The 26527-nt window shown below is 45.2% G+C and overlaps 1 protein-coding gene across 3 annotated transcripts in view; it reads right to left on the bottom strand.

Annotated features, from left to right (window-relative positions):
- The window catches only part of prkcea (protein kinase C, epsilon a), an 877089-nt gene that overhangs the window by 281049 nt on the left and 569513 nt on the right, over positions 1 to 26527 (bottom strand). The window lies entirely within an intron of this gene.

The raw sequence follows: 26527 nt of genomic DNA on the forward strand, positions 1-26527 counted from the left end.
TTTGAGTCTGTTCGTGCATGTTCTCAGACTTCTGTATCTTCTGCCCGATAGAAGAATCTCTATTCAATATGTGTCAAAGAGTTACTTGAAGCCCATGGAATGTGGTACAGTAGATGTGTCTGCATTAATTCGTAAATGTAGGTGAAATGTAGGAATTAAATTGTATTTCATCTCATGCTAGACCACATGGAAGTCACAGTGCATGCAGTTTGCTGCACAGATTCTCTTTTGGTCGAACCTGATTAAATCAATTGAGAAACTGATCACAGTGAACCAATCAGAAAAGCTCCTACATGAGGCCTTGGAATGATAGATAAATCAATGGATCGAAAGCGATCTATCAAGCAAGAAATGAATTAATCTCCTCTCTCAAGGTAATTGTGTACATCTTAGTCACCAGCCAATGTCAAGCAACATTCTCCTACCAAGAAGGTTGGCAGGAAACCTGCTGGCGGCCTCTTGGAAAACGCAGTAGGTTTTCCTTCCTAAAGAAAAGTCACATTGCTACCTGGAAACAGAGCTGCTAGGGTGATGGATAAACTACGCCTGAGGGGAATTGTGTGCATAAACCTGTGCCTTTCCTGCCAGTGCACCATCCAGCAGCCCCATCGGCAAAGCCAAATTGAATTGTCACTCACTTTTCCCCTTGGATTATCTCAAGGATTTTCACTTTCTCACAACTTCTTTCACACATGTGTTTTCCCAGCCAGTCTGAATGAGCAATGTGCGAAAATCTCAGGAAGCTTCAGTTGTAGTTCAAAAGGTCACTAATTTATGTTATAATGATGTATTGCAAAATAACATAAATCTTGAGCATTTCTTTCAAGAAAAAGATATCCCCACCCTGTTGTGAAATCCTTTGACAGTCAATTTCTGGGGTCAGCAAGTGGAAAGTGTTGATAGATGGATTCCACTACATAGATATAAAAATATATACACATGTATATGCACACCACATAGACATATATGTATATATAAAACTGCACCAGCAATGCAGACAGCTCAGGTAGCTATTATCAAAGGCGTCTGTAACTGTTATCAGCAATGTTATAAAGTTCAGTCCTAGGTCATGTCCCCTTGAATGCGTCAATGTTATTTTAAACTTGGGAGTACAAAACGTATCACTCATTTGTGACAGAACATGTTGCTGAGAAAGTTTTTTTTCTTTTTTTTGATGTTTATACATAACTTATCCACGTACAGAATGATAAGATCTGAGGGGAAAAAATGCTTTTCACAATGCAGGTCTCCCGTAAGGAACACAGGAATGGAATTCTCCACCCATTGTGTGAGGATATGTTTGGAAAATGAAGGAACATCATTAGCATTCATCCGTAATCGGAATCCATATCAAGGGACGTGCAAAATGCTGAAAGACTTCGGAAAGAAAATGCTTGCTCTAAAGACGTAATTATTTTCTGTGGCATACAATCACATTGCTGACATCTTCTTATCTATTATCTATAAAATGGCTGTATTACTAGTTACCCAGTGCCACAAATGTTCATTTTCAGTCAGAGACGTCTCACCCTGTTCAACTTGTTCCACCAAATATGGACGACACACTGCTTCAGTTATGAACAACTGCAGGCCAAAGCCATACACATTATTTGGAGCCCTAATAAAATGGGTCTGCAGCATTTAATAGATCTCAAATGGGGTAAAGTATCTTTAGTGAAGCACAGACTATTTAAATATGAATGAGCACCTGTACCCTACTCTCAGTCACTCAGAAGGAACAATTAGAGTCCAGGGTAATTAGTCCCTTATTATTCAGACTTAGATTCTGTTACCAGTTAATGCGCTTTATTGTTTTGTGATCATTTGCAACTTTCAAAAATTACCTGTACAGGGATGTGAAATCCCAACTGCTGAAGGTAAAGATGACTTTTTGACACCTCATTTGTTTACTTTAAGGGCTCCTCAAACAGACTTGACTGTCTGCAGTATTCACTTTGTAATAGCTCAATGGTAAATGAATACCCTGCAGAATAGAATAACTTTTGTTTTTATTCTGGTGTGTCCCCAGTTAACTTATCATTTAATTGCAAATTCCACTCCATGATTTCTGCACGTGTGGTGTAAGAATCACTTCTCTTTGTTCTACTGCTCGTATTATGTGCTCCGAATAGCAGTATACTGACGGCATCCAACAACAATAAACACAACTTACATCTTTGTTCGTATAGCACCTTTACCGTAATGAAATGTCCCAAGGAGGTTCACAAGAGTATTACGCCACCAAGCCACATGAGATATTAGGTCGGATAACCTTGGTCAAAGAGGAATGTTCTAAAGAAGTGCCTTAAACAATGCAAGCAAGGTCCAGAGAGGTAGGGAGGATATTCCAGAAGTTGGAAACTTTGCAACTGAAGGCATGACCACCATTGGTGGAGCAATTGTCACTGGAAATGCAGAAGTGGCCAGAATTAGATGACTGCATTTATTTGGAGAAATGTGGGGTTGAAGGAGATTACAGAGATAGGGAGAGGCAAGGTCATGGAGGGATTGGAAAGCACGGATGAGAATTTGAAAATCAAGGCATTGCATGGGAATATTGAACAGGAAAGTGCCTGAGAAGACCAAGAATAGAAATTCCATTTGAAGCAGATTTACTATGATCAGCACTTTTGGAACACATTTGTTATAAAGGTGAAAGTACTCACAATATACCACAAACATCTGTAAAATGAATGGCCAATTCATCAACTTTTAGATGATGGAAGATTATTCACTGGAATATCTATAGAACTCTCTGATATGGGTAGAGTACCTACAGGCATGGGTGGGGATATTTTTTATCACACTGCCGGACATAATTTTAACTTTTGCAAGTGACTGCCAGCTGCTTGCAGGCATAGGCTTTCTGCATCCTCATGGTACTAGACTTCCACAAGGTGTCTGTCACTGGCAGCCCACCTCCTACCTCCCCCAGCCAGGTATCGTTCTCTGCCTCTTGTCACATTGTGCGCGCTCTTCTGCGAGGAGAGAAAACAGGGAGATGGGAGTCAACATCATGGCTTGCTTACGGAGGGGTGAAGGTGACCATTTGTGGAGGGCGACTGGGAGGCATGGGTGTGAGAGGGGTGGCAAACTTCCCAAGCATTGCCTCAATTCCTGTGGGAGCAGTTGGGTAATAAAACTCAACTGCTGGTGACCTCCTCCGCAGCACTCCATTACGCAGAGGTGCTACCTCCTCAAGTAGATGTGACAAAATCTGTGAACACTTCAGCGATGTGCTAACTTCATGAGCAATTTAGGAAACTGACTGAAGGAAATGCCACTGAATGTTAGACACCCACATGAGAAATGAAGGAGGCTAGACTTGTTTAAAGATGCTTCGAATAAACGTGAACCATTGCTTCCTATAAAAGTTCCCCACAGCTGCTGTGTCTCATGCACTGGCAACCGTTATCACGCTTTCACATGAGCAATCAAAAATCTCACTACCAATCTCTGGAATGAAAAATGTGTTTCACAGAAATCCCAGATTACAAGCATCCATGTTATGGAGGCTGCCTGCTTTTTCAGATTTTTTAAAATGTTGTTTCACAGGAGCTTTTATTGTAAAAAGTGGTGAGAGATGTCAAATTTTAAATTTTGTTAAATTCATTTTATTGGCATGAAACTTTAAAAATCAGTCTGCTACAAAAAAACTGATTCATATCAGTTTCATATTTGTTTAAATGATGACTATTGGTATAGTTCAGGAGGTGGGATGAAGTGGGAGGAGGGGCTTCTGACTGGAAGGGGTTACCCAGAACTAAATTGAGTTAAAATGAGATACGTGCAATGCCGTTGCTTACTGAAAAACGTTTAACATAACTGTCATTGCATTTTGTCATTCTGTCACATGACAGAACAACTGGTAACAACTTCTGACAGAGGAGATTGATGGAAAACAGTAGACGCCATGAACCGTAACAAGTCTTTACAGCATCTTAACTATTGCATATTGAAATAACACTAGTGTGGCGGTGAGTTGGAGGCTGCAATAATCTTGGCAACCAGAAAATATTCACAAGTTGCTTGAGCTTTGTTCCTGTGTTTTGTTACATCATTGAATCAGCTATGAATCCTTTGAATGCCGACAGCTCTCTTGTGTTTAATCCAGTTGACAGGACAGTGGCTATTTTAAAAACACAAAAAAATAACTGGGATATGTCTAAACCAACATGGTAGCAATGTACCTGTAGTATATTGCAGCTGGTTCTCTGTTGTCCTCTGAATTGGGAAGGCAAAAATAAATTTGCTCAATAATGGCTGCCCGCTGCTGGGTATGTGTTAGTTTTACGCAGGCAATATACAACAGAAAGTTGATGATTGGGATAGGGTGACTCTGTTTTACATTTCATTTGAAAAATTAAGAACTGATGAACATTTGGTCACACTTTTTATAACTCCTAAATTTGATTTTGAAGACATTTCCTGTATTTCTCCGATTATGTTTCTTGTAGCCTTGGTGCTTACTGCACATGCACTGCCCATGCCTTCCTGGAGTTGGACCTAAGCCAGGAAGGGGCCTGAAGGGTGTTTGAGGATGAAAGTATCTCAGCTTGGTGGGTGGGGTTGGGGAGTAACGGCACAGCCCAAGGTTCGGTGGAATGTTCAGGCCCAAGGCTCAGTCAGGGAGTGAAGGACTGAAGTGCAGTTGGGGGACAAGAGCTCAGGTCTCATGGCGAGCGTCCAGGTTACTCCATACCCCCCTCCACCGGTTTCATCACCCCTTCCTTGTCTCAACAGCCCCTCAGTTTCACCGACAACCACTGCCCAAACTCGCCAACAATCCCTGACCCCCTGCTTTCTGCCTTTCTTGCCAACATCTTGACAACAATGTCTACATTCTTGCCCTCAGTCCTTGGCTGACCCATCCCATTCATTGACCTTACTAGCACCCCTGTTCCAGTTTGTTCGCTACACCAGGCTTCCCTCCACCTCGACTGCTGGTCCTAGCACTCCACGACCTGCAAAGCGTCCCTCAATTTACTTCCTTGGAGTTGGCCACCCTGCTATTCATGTCATGATGAGGTACAGCTTAATAAATCAGCACAGTGCATAATTGAAGAAATGACACTGAGGCTCCAGGTTACAGGCATGCGCCAAGTGAAGGCCCTGGTAGATCTAAAGCTAGTTCAGGGGTCTGCACATCAAATCATCAAAGGCTCATCTGATAATATATGGATACTGAAATTATGGAACAGGAAGATCAAGACCTGCACTGAGGAGGGAGGAAAAGGGCTGAAGATAAAATTCCACTGCCCACATTTGAAATGAAAGTTGGGAGGTTCACAACTTGCTTTCATCGTTGATTCAGTTGCAGCAGTCTCTGTTATCTCAGAAGGATAACACAAAAATCCACGAAGACTTATTCCCTTGCACAAAACTGATGTAAAACTGACTAGTTATTTGAATGACAATATTCCAGTGTGAGGCAAAGTTGGTTTAAGAATGGAATATAATGATGCATACTATTTCATGCCATTGATAGGGTTAGGAGGGAAAAAAATTCCTGATGGGGAGGAATTGACTGAAGAAAATATGGTTAAACTGGGCAAGGTTATTTACAGTAAAGATCAGTAAGAGTATGTATGTCTGTCATTGAGAAAGCGCTAAGGGAGTATAATGTGATCTTTGAGTAAGGAGGACCAACTGATAAAATTGGCCATCACAAAGCAACAGTCAAGATAAAGGAAACTATAAGCTGACATTTTGCAAAAGGAGGCCCGTGCCTTATGCACAATTAGGAGCAGTAAGTAAAGAGCTGAATAGATTAGCAAGTACAGGGCAAAGAAGAAGCTGCAGAGTGGTGAATGGCCACACCCATTGTGTTGTTCAAAAAGCAGAACGGTCCATTTGGACTTGTGCAGATTATAAATGACCGGTGATTGAGAATGATACTGCCTTACCAGTAAAGATTTGTTTTCTAATTTGGCCAATAAAAAGGTGTTCAATAAGATTGATTTGTCGAATGCATTTTTGCAATCAGAATTAATTGACAAGAGCAACAGCCTGCTTTCTATTCATACACAAAGGGTAGCACCAGTATGAAAGTTTACCATTTGGTGTGTCTGCTGCTCCCACAGGGTTCCAGGGCATTGCAGACTGGTACTAACTGAGATGAAAGGAATGGCCTGCTTCTTAAATAGCTTTCTAATTAGTGGTAATATTGAGAAACAGCACATTGTAAGGTTGAACAAAGTCTTGGATTGAATTTAAGAATACGGCATCAAAGCTAAAGGCTTCATGGTGTCAAGTATGGGTCACCGAATAGATGGTGAAAATATCCACCCAATGCAAGAAATGGGGGGGGGGGGGGGGGGATTTTGATAGCAAAGGGAAAGAGAACAAAGATGAACTTAAAATATTCAGAGGAATTGTTGTGTATTATTCTAAGTTCATCCTCAGCTTAGCTAATACACTTGCTCCATCATATTAACCGCTCAAAGATGAAATAGATTAAGACTGGTCTGTGGAGTGCCAGAAGGTATTTGAAGAAGCAAAGAAAATATTGTTTAGCGTTACAGATGGGGTGAGGTGTGGGACAAATTCCATCCCTCACTCCTTTATCAAAAGAATGGATAAACATTTCTTTTCGCAACACCCAATATACAACCACAACAAATGCTCACTCAGCAAACACACTGATACACACAAACAAAATGTTATCTAGAGATGTAACATGCACTTAGATTATTAACAGAGTAACAATAAACAGGTCACTTGTTTATAGTCCTTAAGATGGTGGTTGAAAATGTTACAGGCCTGAAGGATTCTCTCAGTTTATGGAAGTTGGAGGTTTCTGGCTGTTTCAGACAAAATTGTGGCTGAGTTCCTGGAGTGAAGAAACATGATCTTGCAGGTAAAACAAATTACCCTCTTTTACACCCTGAGATGACAATCCTTTTGAGGCTGGGCTCTTTCCTTTTGTTAGGTGACCTCTGCCTCTAAGGTGTTGCTCCTAGACTGCCTTGCTGGGCAGGATTAATAATATGTCAGCTTCCACTCCAGCCAGTTTTAGTCAAGTGATGATATGAAACAGAAATCAACCTTCAGCAGCCAGAAACAGAACTGGGCCAGTCATATATATATTGTGAATACAAGAGCAGGTTAGAAGCTTGGAACCCTGTAGCGAGTAACTCACCTCCTGACTCTCCAAAACCTGTCCACCATCTACAAGGTACAACTCAGGAGTGTGAAGGAATACTCTCCATTCCAATTGTGATTAAATACTCTCCACTTGCCTGGATAAATGCAGCTCCAACAACCTTCAAGAAGCACACCATCCAGGACAAAGCAACCCGCTTGGTTGGCACCCTATCTACCACCGTCAACATTTATTTCCGCCACCACCGACACACAGTGGCAGTAGTGTGTATCATATACAAGGTGTATTTCAGCAACTCACCAGGGCTTTTTTGACAGCACCTTTCAAAGCCACAACCTCTACAACCGAGAAGGACAAGGGCAGCAGATGCATGGGAACACCACCACCTGCAAGTTCCTCTCCAAGACACACGCCATTATGACCTGGAACTATATTGCTATTCCTTCAGTGTCGCTATGGGTCAAAATCTGGAACTTCCTTCATAATAACACAGTTGGTGTACCTACCCCATGTTGACTGCAGTAGTTCAAGAAGGTGGCTCCGTACTACCTTTGCAAGGGAAGTAAGGGATGGACAATGACATTCACATCCTGTGAAAGTATTAAAAAATTATAGTATTGATGTATTCTATTGTCCATACAATGGTTGGAGCTGATGGCACACAGTGGGGAAACGCTTGATATGCCATTAACATTCCTATGAATCCCATCTTCATGGGGCTGGCAGATCTAGCAGCCATTTCCATTTTAAGGTTTTTCTATTGAAATGGTGAAGGTTAGTCAATTAGCACCTGAGAAAACAATTTATATTTTAAGTAATTTCCCAGCGTTATGTTGCCATGTCTGTCTTGGTCAGTCCAAAAAGCACAAAAGGAATCCTTTCCTGAGGCAATTTTATGAAGTTACAATGTCAAAATCCATGTTACTGTTTTCTTTTTAAAATAAAGTGTCCATTTCCCAATAGGCTTTATGGGCATAATGTGATTGTCACACCAGCAATGCTATTTTTTTTAATTTTAATTTTTTAGAGTACCCAATTCATTTTTTCCAATTAAGGGACAATTTAACGTGGTCAATCCACTTAGCCTGCACATTTTTGGGTTGTGGCGGCGAACCCCACGAAAACATGGGGAGAATGTACAAACTCCACACGGACAGTGACCCAGAGCCGGGATCGAACCTGGGACCTCAGCGCCATGAGGCCGCAGTGCTAACCCACTGCGCCACTGTGCTGCCCTCAGCAGTGCTATTTTTGACCCACTATGATCCCAAGAAGCAATTGGATTTGGTGTGCGATACCTCGCTACAGGGTCAAGAATGGTGTTATCTCACATAATAGAAGATGGCATAGGGAAGCCTCCAGCATACGCTTCATGTATTTGAATTACATCAGAGCAAAATTACTCACAAGTTGAGAAAGAGGCATTAGCGATCAAATTTATTGTTACTAAGTTCCACAGATACTTGTAAGGTCGGTAGTTCACATTGTTTCCTGACCCCAAGCCCTAATGGTTCAAAGGAGGAAGTACCATCCCGAGTGGCAGTATTGATTTTGATAGCTCATCTATATATTAAATACAATAAGAAAATGCACACAATCTTTCAAGATTTCCTGTGAAAACTGATCAAATCAAGGTTCCTTACATTCCATGGTCAAACAAAAGAAAACATTGGCAATGTCAATTTCTTTGATGTTGAAGGGAAAGAGTATGTTGTTGTGGTCGATAGCTAAAGCATATGTTGAGTGTCTGCTCAGTACGATAAGTGCCAAAACCAGTGACGTTTTGACAAGTTGGTTTGCATTTTATGAATTGACAGAGCTGTTGGATAATGGTCCACAGTCTATATCAGAATATTTCTGAGTAAGAATGGAGTCAAATTTGGCCTGATATCACAATATCACCCAGCATCAAATGGACCTGCAGAAAGAAGGGTACAGATTGATGTGAAGAGATCTTTACTGAAGTATTTTGCTGGGTGACAAGCTTGGCTATAATTCACTTGTTTCTCCTCGACACAGGCTAGACAATTTTCTGTCCTCTTCCAGGATAACTTGTAGCCTATAACAGGGTGCTCACCATACAAATTTGTATGTGAACACACTCCTAGGACATGGCATAAGGTGCCTAAGTCTGACGTCAATAGCAAAGTCAGAGGAAATCAAGTCAAAGTGAAGATGAGACATGATACATGAGGCATGAAACTTGTAGAGTTTGTTGCTGGTCAGAAAATCACTGACATGATAAGGAGCAAAATGTGATTGAAGTTGTAGTATGAGGCTAGGTGTAGTGACATAGGCACTTAAGATTGGAGAGAAACCATGTAATTTGCTGAAATGAAATCTAACAAAGGGAGAGCATGAAAAACCTCTCATAGTTCAAATTGCTCCTGGAGTCCTACATGAAAATCATATAGAAACTGAAAGTTTGCCAGAATTACAGAATCCACTCACAGAGCAGAGAGTAGTGGGGCAGGATTCTCCATCCCGTCGCACCTGTTTTCTGGTGTGGCACGCGCCCCCCCTCCGCCGGCAGTGGGATCCTCCGTTCTGTCAGCTGGCCAATGAGGTTTCCCATTGTAGGCACCCCCACAGCATCGGGAAACCCGCTGGCATGAGTGCGCTGCTGGCGAAGGGGGCGGGCGGGGCTGCGCTGCTCCCATCAATGGAGAATCCGGCCCATGGTCTTTGAGTAAGATACATAAATCAATTTCACAGTTCAAACCGTTCAGTGGCGCTGGAAGTCAAAATCAAACTTCAGGATGGATGCAGTCAGAGCTGTTCAAAGAGCAGAGTCAGGCGAATGAAAATGGAAGGAGATATTTGGTCATTAACGGCAGGATTCTCCGTTCCAGAATGCTCCCGCCAGCAGAGAATCAGGACTGGTCCCCGCTGGTGCTAGGAGTGGCACCAGGTACGTGTCACAGTCCTTTGACAGGCAAACATTTACATAATGGCAAGTGCATCAGATGCCTATCACTCTCTGGCTCAGGCTGCCATTTGGAATGGGCTCCCTGTCCCAGAGTCCAGCGGTGGATTCCCCTTCCCATTCACAGTGCAAATTTCGACCCCCTCTCCCTCCAGCTTACAAGTGGAACAAGCAGCCGGCCCCTCAATAAGGAGGGTAATTTTCTCCCCAACCACGGGAATAATGGGCAACCCCCCCCACCCTACACATACACAACAGTGACCAAACCCCACAACTTCCCCTTCAGCCCCCCCCCCCCCAGCCCCTTTCAGGTCCCCCACCCCTTTGGCTACCACTCTTCAGAGCTGCCCCGTCAATACCAATGGCGCACTGCCGCTGGCACTATGGCACTGACACCCTGGCCTAATGTGATAGACCCAAGGGGGGGTCAAGAGAGTTATCCCATTGCAAATGTGCCCCTCCACCACTGCCAGGCTGCAGGCGGGGGTTCCCAAAGGGGCCAGATGATTGGATGGGCTCGGGATGTGGGTGAGGACTTGATCCCGGGACCCTCCCCTGGAATTGGGATCCTGTGTCTAGATTGTCCCTTCCGACCCTCAGCAACCTGAAGGTAACACTTGACATGGTGATTTCAGGCAGCTCTCTGTTCAACAGCATCATTCTGGTCAGACCTATTAAACTAGAAGTGGCTACCTCATCCTGAACTGCTCTGCCTGACAACTGATGAACACACCAGTCAGTTATGTGAAGAATCAATACAGGAACAATTTCCCTTTCCTAACATCTACACCCTCAGCCCTATGCCTTTGAAATTGCAGCTGTTTGAAGTGTCAGAGCCCTCACAGAAAGCCCTCAACACTTGAAAAAGCTGGGAATCTCCTGTGATTCTTTGAAATGCTAAGCAGCCATTCAATTTCATAGAGAATACCTTTCACTAGCCTGTGATAGACAGTGTAATGCTTCAAACACAGCTGTTAGAGGGTTTGTTTATTTATATTTCTCTTCAGGCTTGAATGCATCTCAAGTACCCTCCATTGATCCTAACCACAGTATTTATAAATGCTCTTGTTATGATTGCCAGTTCCTGACCACTTTAACAATGCTAAGTGCTTTTTGTCGTTACAAAAGAGGAAGTGAAACCACTTAACTGCTTTGTGGCAGAGGAGCACATTAGCAATGGGATAACCACCTTAACCCCCCACCCTCGGGCCCCACCATGCCAGGGTTGCGGTTGGTCATAGCCCGCCCAGTGGATTTTCCGCTATGGAGGTCAGAGCAACACACAGATGGAGATTGGGCTTCCAGCCCATTAATTTCATGTAAATCAGCACTTTGCATGTTCCCGCTGGTGCGTGGTGGATAGCCCTCTACAGGCGGTGGCGTGAGAATGGAGACTGGGGACGGATATGTCGCCTGTCACCGATCCCATTTTTCGGCCGACGCTCAATTCTCTGTACGATCGGGATTCCTGATCGCAGCGGCAGAGAATGGAGAATCCCGGCCAAAGAGAAAGAAGCCAGGTAGGTTAACTAAAAGTATATAGAAAGAAGAGAGGAGCTGATTGTTCCATTATTTCTTGTCAAATGACACTTTTGCTAAATACATGTTGGTGTTAAGGAGAGACGTTTTTTTTACATGTAAACTACTTTAGAAATATTGGTCATATGTACTGGTTAAGACTACAGTAAAATTAAATATGCAACCTAATCTGTTACATTTTCAGGTATTGTTGATGTTGGTTTAGTCATATTGTATTCTGGGGTATTATGTGCATGTACCATTTTTACATTTTAATGTATACATTGTTTTCTTTGAAGTGGGGAGTGAGTGTAGTATATTACAGCTGCCTCTTTGCTGCTGTCTCAGTTGGAGAGTTGTGAGTAAAGTTGATCAATAATGGTTGTTTGTTGTGAGCTCCCATGTTAATCTGCCATACAGCACCAATAGTAGCCATGAGTGACAGCAGTACAGATACTTATTAAAATGTGAAATAATGACTTCCGGTTGCGGCGATGACCAGCTAAGTCGCACGTTTCGGAAGCTCCCGGTGGAACGGACTTTTGGGCTCTTGATAGGAGCCCCAACGGCAATTTTAACGGCTAAAAACGCTGTGCGGTAAACCAGAAGGGAAATCCCCCTGGATACGGATGGAAAAAGGAGGAGAAAGTGGCCGGATTGCAGTGGATCCCTTAGAGCAGCGGCAAGGAAGGCAAGCAAAAACCAAGATGGCGTCGGAAGGTGGCAGTTTAACATGGGGCCCTGAACAACAAGAGTTCTTGAAATGCTGTGTGGAAGAACTCAAAAAGGAAATGAAGAAAGAGCTGTTGGCCCCGATATTACAGGCGATCGAAGGGCTAAAGGATGAGCAAAAGACCCAGGGGCGGGAGCTTCGGGTCGTGAAGGCAAAGGCTGCTGAGAATGAGGACGACATACTGGGCCTGGTGGTGAAGACGGAGATGCACGAGGCACACCATAAACGATGTGTGGAAAGACTGGAGGTGCTGGAGAACAACGCGAGGAGGAATAACTTAAGGATTCTTGGTCTTCCTGAAGGTGCGGAGGGAGCGGACGTCGGGGCATATGTGAGCACGATGATGCACTCGTTAATGGGAGCGGAGGCCCCGGCGGGCCCGCTGGAGGTGGAGGGAGCATACCAAGTAATGGCGCGAGGACCGAGAGCAGGAGAAATTCCTAGAGCCATAGTGGTGAGATTCCTCCGTTTTAAGGACAGAGAGATGGTCCTTAGATGGGCAAAGAAAACTCGGAGCAGTAAGTGGGAGAACGCGGTGATCCGCGTATACCAAGACTGGAGTGCGGAGGTGGCGAGAAGGAGGGCGAGCTTTAATCGGGCCAAGGCGGTGCTTCACAAAAAGAAGATAAAATTCGGGATGCTGCAACCGGCAAGACTGTGGGTCACATACCAAGGGAGGCACCACTACTTTGAGACGGCGGATGAGGCGTGGACTTTTATCGTGGACGAAAAATTGGAATGATCGGGTTATTAAAAAGAACGTTTGAAACAAAGTGGTGGGGCGAGTATGGGCGGCGAAGAGGGGGGTAAAAAGGGGGGAAAGAGGAGTTTTATGTTATTAATCCTGCGATGTGGTAACTTTTCTCTCTTCCACAGGTGGTGGTGGGGGGAGGAAAGGAGGTGGAGGAGATGGGGCGTTGGCCATTGGGGGCGGGGCCAAGGGGGAAGCGCGGGCTTGGTTCCCGCGCTATGATAATCATGGCGGGAATAGGGAAGCAGGAAGGAGGGGGCGTCGCACGGTGCGAGCCGAGGTCACGGGGGGAAGCCGAGGTCGGCCAGAGTTTGCTGACTTCTGGGAGCAACATGGGGGGTGTAACTACGCTAGTGGGGTATCTAGCGGGGGGGAGGGGGGGAATTATTGGGTTGCTGCTGCGGGGGAGAGGGGGGAGCTGGTATGGGGTGGGGTGGGCGGGGGGGCACCGCCTGGGGGGGACACAGCTGCGTGGGAACCGGGGGAGGAGCTGGAAAAAGGGGATGGCTAATCGACAAGGGAGGGGTAAAAAGCCCCCCAACCCGGCTGATCACGTGGAATGTGAGAGGTCTGAACGGGCCGATAAAAAGGGCAAGGGTACTCGCACACCTTAAGAAACGTAAGGCAGACGTGGTTATGTTACAGGAGACGCACTTGAAACTGATAGACCAGGTTAGACTACGCAAAGGATGGGTGGGGCAGGTGTTTCATTCGGGGCGAGATGCGAAAAACAGGGGGGTGGCTATATTAGTGGGGAAGCGGGTAATGTTTGAGGCAAAGACTATAGTGGCGGATAGCGGGGGCAGATACGTGATGGCGAGTTGCAAATTACAGGGGGAGACGGTGGTTTTGGTAAACGTATATGCCCCAAACTGGGATGATGCCAATTTTATGAGGCGCATGCTAGGACGCATCCCGAATCTAGCGGTGGGAAAGTTGGTAATGGGGGGAGATTTCAATACGGTGTTGGAACCAGGGCTGGTCAGGTCGAGGTCCAGGACTGGAAGGAGGCCGGCAGCAGCCAAGGTGCTTAAAGATTTTATGGAGCAGATGGGAGGAGTAGACCCGTGGAGATTTAGCAGACCTAGGAGTAAGGAGTTTTCGTTTTTCTCCTATGTCCACAAAGTCTACTCGCGAATAGACTTTTTTGTTTTGGGAAGGGCGTTGATCCCGAAGGTGAGGGGAACGGAGTATACGGCTATAACCATTTCGGATCACGCTCCACACTGGGTGGACTTGGAGATAGGGGAGGAAACAGAAGGGCGCCCACCCTGGAGATTGGACATGGGGCTAATGGCAGATGAGGGGGTGTGTCTAAGGGTGAGGGGGTGCATTGAAAAGTACTTGGAACTCAATGATAATGGGGAGGTCCAGGTGGGAGTGGTCTGGGAGGCGCTGAAGGCAGTGGTTAGAGGGGAGCTGATATCAATAAGGGCACATAAAGGAAAGCAGGAGAGTAGGGAACGGGAGCGGTTGCTGCAAGAACTTCTGAGGGTGGACAGGCAATATGCGGAGGCACCGGAGGAGGGACTGTACAGGGGGAGGCAAAGGCTACACGTAGAATTTGACTTGCTGACAACGGGTACTGCAGAGGCACAGTGGAGGAAGGCACAGGGTGTACAGTACGAATATGGGGAGAAGGCGAGCAGGTTACTGGCCCACCAATTGAGGAAAAGGGGAGCAGCGAGGGAAATAGGGGGAGTGAGGGATGAGGAAGGAGAGATGGAGCGGGGAGCGGAGAGAGTGAATGGAGTGTTCAAGGCATTTTATAAAAGATTATACGAAGCTCAACCCCCGGATGGGAGGGAGAGAATGATGGGCTTTCTGGACCAGCTGGAATTTCCTAAGGTGGAGGAGCAGGAGAGGGTGGGACTGGGAGCACAGATCGAAATAGAGGAAGTAGTGAAAGGAATTAGGAGCATGCAGGCGGGGAAGGCTCCGGGACCGGATGGATTTCCAGTTGAATTTTAGAGGAAATATGTGGACTTGCTCGCCCCGCTACTGATGAGGACCTTTAATGAGGCAAAGGAAAGGGGACAGCTGCCCCCGACTATGTCTGAGGCAACGATATCGCTTCTCCTAAAGAAGGAAAAGGACCCGCTACAATGCGGGTCCTATAGACCTATTTTCCTCCTAAATGTAGATGCCAAGATCCTGGCCAAGGTAATGGCAATGAGGATAGAGGAACCAAGATCCTGGCCAAGGTAATGGCAATGAGGATAGAGGAATGTGTCCCGGGGGTGGCCCACGAGGACCAAACTGGGTTTGTGAAGGGGAGACAGCTGAATACGAATATACGGAGGCTGCTAGGGGTAATGATGATGCCCCCACCAGAGGGGGAAGCGGAGATAGTGGTGGCGATGGATGCCGAGAAAGCATTTGATAGAGTGGAGTGGGATTATTTGTGGGAGGTGCTGAGGAGATTTGGTTTTGGATGAGTATCTTAGATGGGTACAGCTGTTGTATAGGGCCCCGATGGCGAGTGTGGTCACGAATGGATGGGGATCTGCATACTTTCGGCTCCATAGAGGGACAAGGCAGGGATACCCTCTGTCCCCATTATTGTTTGCACTGGCGATTGAGCCCCTGGCAATAGCATTGAGGGGTTCCAGGAAGTGGAGGGGAGTACTCAGAGGAGGAGAATAACACCGGGTATCTCTGTATGCGGATGATTTGTTGTTATATGTAGCGGACCCGGCGGAGGGGATGCCAGAGATAATGCGGACACTTCGGGAGTTTGGAGAATTTTCGGGATATAAACTGAACATGGGGAAAAGTGAGTTGTTTGTAGTGCATCCAGGGGAGCAGAGCAGAGAAATAGAGGATTTACTGTTGAGGAAGGTAACGAGGGACTTTCGTTACTTGGGGATCCAGATAGCCAAGAATTGGGGTACATTGCACAGGTTAAATTTAACGCGGTTGGTGGAACAAATGGAGGAGGACTTCAAGAGATGGGACATGGTGTCCCTGTCATTGGCAGGGAGGGTGCAGGCGGTTAAAATGGTAGTCCTCCCGAGATTCCTCTTTGTGTTTCAGTGCCTCCCGGTGGTGATCACGAAGGCTTTTTTCAAAAGGATTGAAAAGAGTATCATGAGTTTTGTGTGGGCCGGGAAGACCCCGAGAGTGAGGAAGGGATTTTTACAGTGTAGTAGGGATAGGGGGGGGCTGGCACTACCGAGCCTAAGTGAGTACTACTGGGCTGCCAATATCTCAATGGTGAGTAAGTGGATGGGAGAAGAGGAGGGTGCGGCGTGGAAGAGACTGGAGAGGGCGTCCTGTAGGGGGACTAGCCTACAAGCTATGGTGACGGCCCCATTGCCGTTCTCACCGAAGAAATACACCACAAGCCCGGTGGTGGTGGCTACTTTGAAAATTTGGGGACAGTGGAGACGGCATAGGGGAAAGACGGGAGCCTTGGTGGGGTCCCCGATAAGAAATAATCATAGGTTTGCCCCGGGGAGAATGGATGGGGGATTTGGAATATGGCAAAGAGCAGGAGTAACACAATTGAAAGATCTGTTTGTGGATGAGAAGTTTGCAAGTCTGGGAGCGCTGACCGAGAAATATGGGTTGCCCCAAGGGAATGCATTCCGGAATGCAACTAAGGACTTTTGCGAGGCAACAGGTGAGGGAATTCCCGCAGCTCCCGACGCAGCAGGTGCAGGACAGAGTGATCTCAAAGACATGGGTGGGGGACGGTAAGGTGTCAGATATATATAGGGAAATGAGGGACGAGGGGGAGATTATGGTAGATGAGCTGAAAGGGAAATGGGAAGAAGAGCTGGGGGAGGAGATTGAGGAGGGGCTGTGGGCGGATGCCCTAAGTAGGGTAAACTCATCGTCCTCGTGTGCCAGACTAAGCCTGATACAATTTAAGGTGTTACACAGGGCGCATATGACTGGAGCACGGCTCAGTAAATTTTTTGGGGTGGAAGATAGGTGTGCGAGATGCTCGAGAAGCCCAGCAAATCACACCCACATGTTCTGGTCATGTCCGGCACTACAGGGGTTTTGGGTGGGGGTGACAAAGGTGCTTTCGAAAGTAGTGGGGGTCCGGGTCGAACCAAGCTGGGGGTTGGCTATATTTGGGGTTGCAGAAGAGCCGGGAGTGCAGGAGGCGAGAGAGGCTGATGTTTTGGCCTTTGCGTCCCTAGTAGCCCGGCGCAGGATACTGTTGATGTGGAAGGAAGCCAAGCCCCCGGGGGTGGAGACCTGGATAAATGACATGGCAGGGTTTATAAAGCTGGAACGGATTAAGTTCGTCCTAAGGGGATCGGCTCAAGGGTTCACCAGGCGGTGGCAACCGTTCGTCGAATACCTCACAGAAAGATAGAGGGAATGGAAAAGAAGAAGGCAGCAGCAGCAGCCCAGGGGGGGGGGGGGGGGGGGGGAACCAGAAGGACTCTCAGGTCCGTTAATATATATGTATAATATGTATAGGTTGTTGCTATAATTAATTGCATTTTGGACTGTCAAATCATATTTTTGGAGAGTGTTTATCTTAGACAAGGCAGTTGCCATTTAGAGTTAGTTTTCGTTTTTTGTTAGATATTATTTATTTTTTGTTTATAAAACAGGCCATTGTTATTTATACTGTTAAAGTACTGTGTAAAGGATACACAATGTACTGTGATGGTTGGCCAAAAATTTTCAATAAAATATATATTTTTTTAAAAAATGTGAAATAATATGTTTAGGCTGAAATGGAAAGCTGCAGCTACACAAGCTAAATTTCCAGTTTTACAAAAAAACATCTTAGAATAGATTTTTGAAAATCAGATGAGTCAGCACTTAAGGAAAATGTTTTCATAGGAAGGTGACTGGGTACAGAACTGCATGTAAAGATGTCTCCAGGAAGGTGGAAAATTGCAAATTGTTTTTGAAAAACTCCATCTTCCAACCAGTGGATAGAATTGACAGAGGAGCGGATGCAAATCATCTGAAGCAAAATCAGGTACGAGGTGCCACATGAGTCACTGTAAATTCTGAATGTTTCAGTTATATGCAAATCAGGATTTTGTTGATTCACTCTTGCAGCCCGGAGGTCGGATTAGATACAATTGGTGCATTTTCTGACTGAAGGAATCAACTGGGAAAAATGCATGAAGAAATTATTTATGATAGATCTCATCTGTATAGCATGCTATGCTGAACTTTCAAGTCACTGGCACCAGAAATATCTGTCTGTTTGCTTTTACCTAGACCCAAAGTATCTGCTCAATAATGTGAATAAGCAAACCATTTCCGATGATTATATTGCTGCAGTATCTAATCATATGCCCACCAAGACTATTAAGGTTTACATTTAAAGAAGATTATAGAAAGACTTGCAGCAGAGGTGCTGAATGAACATTTTTCTTGTTTTTTTCCCCCACTTCATAGAATTTAGAGCAGAAGGAGGCCATTCGGCCCATCGACTCTGAATTGGCCCCCGGAAAGAGCATCACACTTAAGCCCACCACTCCACCCTATCCCTGTAACCCAGTAACCCCAACTAGCCTTTTTGCACACCAAGGGAACCTGAATTGTAGCTCCAGTATACAGGAGGTTGAGAGTAGTGAGGTCATGAGTAAGGTTTCAAAGTTGCAGGAGTGTACCGGCAGGCAGGAAGGTGGTTTAAAGTGTGTCTTCTTCAATGCCAGGAGCATCCAGAATAAGGTGGGTGAACTTGCGGCATGAGTTGGTACCTGGGACTTCGATGTTGTGGCCATTTCGGAGACATGGATAGAGCAGGGACAGGAATGGTTGTTGCAGGTGCCGGGGTATAGACATTTCAGTAAGCTCAGGGAAGGTGGTAAAAGAGGGGAGGGGTGGCATTGTTAGTCAAGGACAGTATTACGGTGGCAGAAAGGACGTTTGATGAGGACTCGTCTACTGAGGTAGTATGGGCTGAGGTTAGAAACAGGAAAGGAGAGGTCACCCTGTTAGGGGTTTTCTATAGGCCTCCGAAAAGTTCCAGAGATGTAGAGGAAAGGATTGCAAAGATGATTCTGAATAAGAGTGAAAACAACAGGGTAGTTGTTATGGGGGACTTTAACTTTCCAAATATTGACTGGAAACGCTATAGTTCGAGTACTTTAGATGGGTCCGTTTTTGTCCAATGTGTGCAGGAGGGTTTCCTGACACAGTATGTAGATAGGCCAACGAGAGGCGAGGCCGTATTGGATTTGGTACTGGGTAATGAACCAGGACAGGTGTTAGATTTAGAAGTAGGTGAACACTTTGGTGATAGTGACCACAATTCGATTATGTTTACTTTAGTGATGGAAAGGGATAGGTATATACCGCAGGGCAAGAGATATATCTCGGGGAAAGGCAATTATGATGCGATGATGCAAGACTTAGGATGCATCGGATGGAGAGGAAAACTGCAGGGGATGGGCACAATGGAAATGTGGAGCTTGTTCAAGGAACAGCTACTGCGTGTCCTTGATAAGTATGTACCTGTCAGGCAGGGAGGAAGTGGTCAAGCAAGGGAACCGTGGTTTACTAAGGCAGTCGAAACACTTGTCAAGAGGAAGAAGGAGGCTTATGTAACGATGAGACATGAAGGTTCAGTTAGGGCGCTTGAGAGTTACAAGTTAGCTAGGAAGGACCTAAAGAGAGAGCTAAGAAGAGCCAGGAGGGGACATGAGAAGTCTTTGGCAGGTAGGATCAAGGATAACCCTAAAGCTTTCTATAGATATGTCAGGAATAAAAAAATGACTCGGGTAAGAGTAGGGCCAGTCAAGGACAGTAGTGGGAAGTTGTGCTTGGAGTCCGAGGAGATAGGAGAGGTGCTAAATGAATATTTTTCGTCAGTATTCACACAGGAAAAAGACAATGTTGTCGAGGAGAATACTGAGATTCAGGCTACTAGACTAGAAGGGCTTGAGGTTCATAAGGAGGAGGTGTTAACAATTCTGGAAAGTGTGAAAATAGATAAGTCCCCTGGGCCAGATGGGATTTATCCTAGAATTCTCTGGGAAGCTAGGGAAGAGATTGCTGAGCCTTTGGCTTTGATCTTTAAGTCATCTTTGTCTACAGGAATAGTGCCAGAAGACTGGAGGATAGCAAATGTTGTCCCCTTGTTCAAGAAGGGGAGTAGAGACAACCCCGGTAACTATAGACCAGTGACCCTTACTTCTGTTGTGGGCAAAATCTTGGAAAGGTTTATAAGAGATAAGATGTATAATCATCTGGAAAGGAATAATTTGATTAGACATAGTCAACATGGTTTTGTGAAGGGTAGGTCGTACCTCACAAACCTTATTGAGTTCTTTGAGAAGGTGACCAAACAGGTGGATGAGGGTAAAGCAGTTGATGTGGTGTATATGGATTTCAGTAAAGCGTTTGATAAGGTTCCCCACAGTAGGCTACTGCAGAAAATACAGAAGCATGGGATTCAGGGAGATTTAGCTGGAAGAAGACAAAGGGTGGTGGTTGATGGGAAGTGTTCAGACTGGAGGCCAGTTACTAGTGCTGTACCACAAGGATCTGTTTTGGGGCCACTGCTGTTTGTCATTTTTATAGATGACCTGGAGGAGGGCGTAGAAGGATGGGTGAGTAAATTTGCAGATGACACTAAAGTCGGTGGAGTTGTGGCAGTGCGGAAGGATATTACAAGTTACAAAGGGACATAGATAAGCTGCAGCGCTGGGCTGAGAGTTGGCAAATGGAGTTTAATGCAGAAAAGTGTGAGGTGATTCATTTTGGAAGGATAACAGGAAGACAAAGTACTGGGCTAATGGTAAGATTCTTGGCAGTGTGGATGAGTAGAGAGATCTCGGTGTCCATGTACATAGATAGCTGAAAGTTGCCACTCAGGTTGAGAGTGTTGTTAAGAAGGCGTACGGTGTGTTAGCTTTTATTGGTAGAGGGATTGCGTTTCGGAGCCATGAGGTCATGTTGCAGCTGTACAAAACTCTGGTGCGGCCGCATTTGGAGTATTGCTTGCAATTCTGGTCGCCGCATTATAGGAAGGATGTGGAAGCATTGGAAAGGGTGCAGAGGAGATTTACCAGGATGTTGCCTGGTATGGAGGGAAGATCTTATGAGGAAAGGCTGAGGGACTTGAGGCTGTTTTCGTTCGAGAGAAGAAGGTTAAGAGGTGACGTAATTGAGGCATCCAAGATGATCAGAGGATTGGATAGGGTGGACAGTGAGAGCCTTTTTCCTCGGATGGTGATGTCTAGCACGAGGGGACATAGCTTTAAATTGAGGGGAGATCGATATAAGACAGGTGGTCAGAGGTAGGTTCTTTACTCAGAGAGTAGTAAGGGTGTGGAATGCCCTGCCTGCAACAGTAGTGGACTCATCAACACTAAGGGCATTCAAATGGTCATTGGATAGACATATGGACGATAAGGGAATAGTGTAGATGGGCATTAGAATGGTTTCACAGGTCGGCGCGAAGGGCCTGTACTGCGCTGTAATGTTCTATGTTCTATGGGCAATTTATCATGGCCAATCCACCTAACCTGCACATCTTTGGACTGTGGGAGGAAACCGGAGCACCCGGAGGAAACCCACGCACACACAGGGATAATGTGCAGACTCTGCACAGACAGTGACCCAAGCCGGGAATCGAACTTGGGACCCTGGAGCTGTGAAGCAACTGTGCTAACCACTGTGCTACCGTGCTGCCTTAAGTTGTAGTTGCCAAGCGTGTGTTTTTTGAGCAAGAGGTATGCATTTTATGCTACTTACCTGTTGTCCCTAATACCTGCACATCTTAACTTGCCTTTGTCTTACATCTCATCCCATCTGCGCACAATGCAATGTATGCAGAAGTGAAAGGGTGCAAGGCATTGTTGTGCTTTTTGGTCCCCCAAAGCAGCTTGCTTAATTTGACAAGCCCCATATTCTGCCCAAAGTTTACTCCATGCTCTTTCTTCTGATTCATACACACATCACTTGCAGAGGTCAATACCAGTGCAAGCCAAAAGTCTTTTATAATTACTTGTCATTTTGATAAATCAAAGTTTTTCTTTTTTGCAGGTCACCTAAATTAAATTTTCATTCACTGAAAACTATAGCAAAGTTCAAACAGAGGGTGGAACTTGTTCTGTCACGAGAAGTGTTCACAGTGATATTGGCAAGCACCAGTGTCTAGAAATACAGTTTTTAAGAGGATTCTTTAAAAAAAAATATTTGAAGCATTTAATTTGCCTGGGGCTACAGGCAATGATGAAAAGCACATGTCAAACAGTAGTTGCAGTTAATTTTTTAACTCTATGGATACAAAAGCTTGAGGTTGAGGTTTCTTTTCTGCCTTTTTGAAGTCAGGGTACCAACATTTAGATTGGAAAATGTAACTACTTAACGAAGAGCGAAGCACATTCAAACAACTTGCACACAATCACACTGAGGAACTGTTGCAACCACATGGCTAAATTATGTAGACGAAACACTTTAACAATACTGTAGAATCTGAGAGGGTCACTTTATGTTCCATGCAAGTAAAGCACTCTTTTGTTATCAATAAAAATTAATTGTGATGGTTGCTTACAAAATCATGAAATTGCAGAATTCAACAATGTTTTACCATTAATGGTGCCCTCTTAATAGAAATACATTAATGTGACCAATTTTCATTGGGGGCATTTTAGGCTATCACTGTAGACGTATGTGGGAAATACTCAACTGTGGCATGCTCCCATATAAAGTAGGTCACAATTGTACGAATAAATTCTTCTCAGTCTCCATGGGCCACAGCAACTGACAGGAATGTATATGATGTAAGGTGCCATCGCCAATACACCTCCTGACTTTAATTAACAAGGCTGATACCTTTGTGAACTGTAGGAGGTTTAATTTTCTTGATGTGCAGTGATTGGCCACCGTCTTTCCAGATCGACATCCTCCAAAATAACCCCTTAATGAGCTGCAAGGCGCCATAGGTTAGGAAACCAGAGATATCCCCTGCAGACCTTGGCTATGATTCAATGAATGTTGGCAGAAATCAGATATAAAAACAGAACATCCCTGAGCAGTCATTAGGCGGCCTTGAACAATAATTCCGCTACCCGGACCTGTTTAGGAGTTGCCGAGCTGGGAGGGGGGTTTCCTGCAGTACAGCCCTGAGACAGTGCTGATATTCCCGGTAGTTGCTGCCTCCCTCATAATATTGCCATACGATGAAAGCCAATGTTGCTAACAGACAAAGAGAACCATCTGTTGCATGAACAGGATGGAACAGATTAAGCGGATGATGCAGTTGCAGTGGGAGATCTCCAAGAGCAGCCTGTCTTGTGCCAGTAACTCACTGAACACAGCTTCTCGTAAACTGCTCTACCACACCCTTGCCATTTCCTGCTCAGACTGCGACCAAAACCAGTCCATCCCTATGCCAGTAAAGACCTTCCATCCCACTGACTATCTTTCATAAACTGCCTTCCTTTGCCATGTTCGCAGTTCTGATAGAAATACTCCATAAGGACGGCATGGTGACATAGTGGTTAGCACTGCTGCCTCACGGCACCGAGGACACGGGTTGGATCCCGGCCCCGGGTTACTGTCCGTGTGGAGTTTGAACATTCTCCTGTGTCTGCGTGTGTCTCACCTCCATAATCCAAAGATGTGCAAGGTAGGTGGATTGGCCACGCTAAATTGCCCCTTAATTGGAATTTTTTTTTTTAAAGAAATACTCAATCGACAAGATCAGAATAAAAAAGGTTTTACACTTTAATCATGTTCACAAATGCAAAGACAAATTATATGCATCTCGGTATCAGTCTTCCGCTGCCTTTTTACATCTCCATTATAATGTACTGCTCGTCCAATGACTTGGGCACAGAAAATGAAAGGCTGCTGAGAAAGTAAGATCGACTTGGGTGAGATTTGGGAGGGAAAATGATGCAGCAGCATGAATTGTAACTTTAAAAACTTGGAAGAAGAACCGTGTGCCTAAAAGACGAGTAATTTGGCCTGAATCAAGCAATTTGCAATGGAATTACCCAATACTTTAAGTCTACCATAAACAGCTTATAATAATAATAATCTTTGAGTGTCACAAGTAGGCTTAGATTAACACTGCAATGAAGCTACTGTGAAAATCCCCTAGTCATCATACTACGACGCCTGTTCGGGTACACTGGTGGAGAATTCAGAATGTCCAAATCACCTAACAGCACATCTTTTGGCTTATATAATACATAGTCTCTCACCTCCCAATACAAACTTTTAAAAATCCTTTCACTTGATGTGGAAGTCACTGGCTAGGCCAGCATTTCTTTCCCATCCTTAATGGCCCTTGAGAAGATGGTGGTGCGCACCCTGCCATTATTTCCACAGCCCATGTGGCAGAGGTACAGCAGGATTTTGACTCAGCGACAGTGAAGGAATGGCGATAGAATTCCAAATCAAGATGGTGTGTGGCATCGAGGGGAACCTAGGTGTGGTGGTGTTCCCTGCATCTGCTGCTCTTGTTCTTCTCGGTGGTAGAGGTTGAAGGTTTGGAAAGTGCTGTTGATGGAGCCTCAGTGAGTTGCTGCGGTGCATTTTGTATATGGTATACATTGCTGTCACTGTGCATCGGTGGTGCAGGGAGCTGGTGGATGGGGTGCCAACCAAGCGGATTGCTTTGTCCTGGATGGTATTGAGTTTCTTGAGTGTTGAGCTGCACTCATTCAGGCAAGTGGCAAGCATTCCATCACACTCTTGACTTGTGCCTTATAAGTGATGGACAGGCTTTGCACAGTCAGGTGAGTCACTTGCGACAGAATTCCCAGTCTCTGACCTGCTCTTGTAGCCACAGTATTTATATGGCTTGTTCAGTTCAGTTTCTGGTAAATGGTTATCCCTAGGATGTTGAGTGTGTGAGATTCAGTGATGGTAATACCATTTAATGCCAAGGGGTTAGATTCTCTCTTGTTGGAGTTGGCCAGTGCCTGGCACTGTGTGGTGCAATTGATACTTGCCACTTGTCAGCCCAAGCCTGAATGTTATCTTGATTTTGCTGCATGTGGCCGTGGGCTGCTTCAGTATCTGCGTTGTAAATGGTGCTGAACATTGTGCAATCATCAGCAAATATCCCCACTTCTAACCTTAAAATAGAGAAAAGGTAATTGATGAAGCAGCTAAGACGATTGGGCCGAGGTCACTACCCTGAGGAACTCCTGCAACAATAGCTTGGACTGAGACGATTGACCACCAACAACCACAACCTTTGTGCAAATATGATTTCAACCTGTGGAGAGTTTCCCCCCTGATTCCCATTAAGTTTTGCTCGGGCTCCTTGATGCTACACTTGGTCAAATGGTGCCCTGATGTCAAGGGTAGTTACTCTCTCCTCATCTCTCGAGTTCAGCTCTTTTACCATGTTTGGACAAAGGCTGTAATGAGGTCAGGATTTGAGTGGCCCTTGCTGGACCAAATCTGAGCAACTATCACAGGTTTTTATTGTGTAAGTGCCAGTTGATAGCACCTTCCATCACTTTGCTGATGATCGAGAGTGGACTGATGGTGCGGTAATTGGCTGGGTTGGATTGTACAAAAGGACCTCATGAGTGGTGGTGGTTGTGGACCTGTGCCAGAGCAAAGAGGATGTGAAGGGTTCCAGGGAAGTGCTATACTTGCTGCGGCTTTGAATTCCTGCTCACTTGTAGACTTTACACATTTCTGAAACAGATTGGGGTATGTAACAAAAGAAACATGCCAACTCTTTCACAAACCATATATCATGCAAAAATGACTGAAGCAGTTATAACATTGAGTTGACACTTACGAGTGCGTTGCTTTAAAATGACATGATGAAAACGTTGTAGAACATATGTTTTCAATGTAATGAATGGCACTCCGAAAATAAAATGAAAATAGATCTCCAAGAGGATCAGAAACTTTTGAAAGTTTTGTATCAGCACTCCAAATGGCAGCTGGGAGATTTTCAACTGAACTTAATGAATGGCAATAGTGAGATTGCAATAGATCAATATCTGGACAGACCTGTATAGGAGCAGTTGAAACTGGTAACAGTGAATTTGAGAGCAGATTGAAAACCAGATTATCTTCAATCAAATTTTTATGTTTTCCTCTCAGTTTCCTCCCCCTCACTTGGCTGCTAAACACGTTAACTCCTTGCTGAGACTTAGTACCATGGGTGCCCTTTTGTACTCATACTCACTATTCATGTGTAAGCAGAAAGTTATGGCAGGCCAGTAGATTAACTACATGGATACCATAACCAAGTTAGACGCTGACCTCGTCCAATGCCCACACACAAAGGTGTCACTAGATAGGAGATAATGATCACAAGCAAAAAGCTGAAATGACATCTCCATCCTGAACTCAGGGGGCCTTGCATACCCTTAAAGCTACCTTAGTTGGAATCAGTTGAGTCAGTGCAAGCCCCTGAGATAAAACCGAGAGTCCTCCTGATTTGAATGGTCCATGTGTCCACAGAAGTGCAATGTTGGCTGAGCCATCGAGTTGTACCTTCAGAGGGTGGCACAGTGGTTAGTATAGCTGCCTCACGGCGCTGAGGACCCAGGTTCGATCCTGGCCCCGGGTCACTGC

This window comes from Scyliorhinus torazame, chromosome 1, assembly GCF_047496885.1.
Source record: "Scyliorhinus torazame isolate Kashiwa2021f chromosome 1, sScyTor2.1, whole genome shotgun sequence".
In the NCBI taxonomy this organism is placed as follows: Eukaryota; Metazoa; Chordata; class Chondrichthyes; order Carcharhiniformes; family Scyliorhinidae; genus Scyliorhinus; species Scyliorhinus torazame.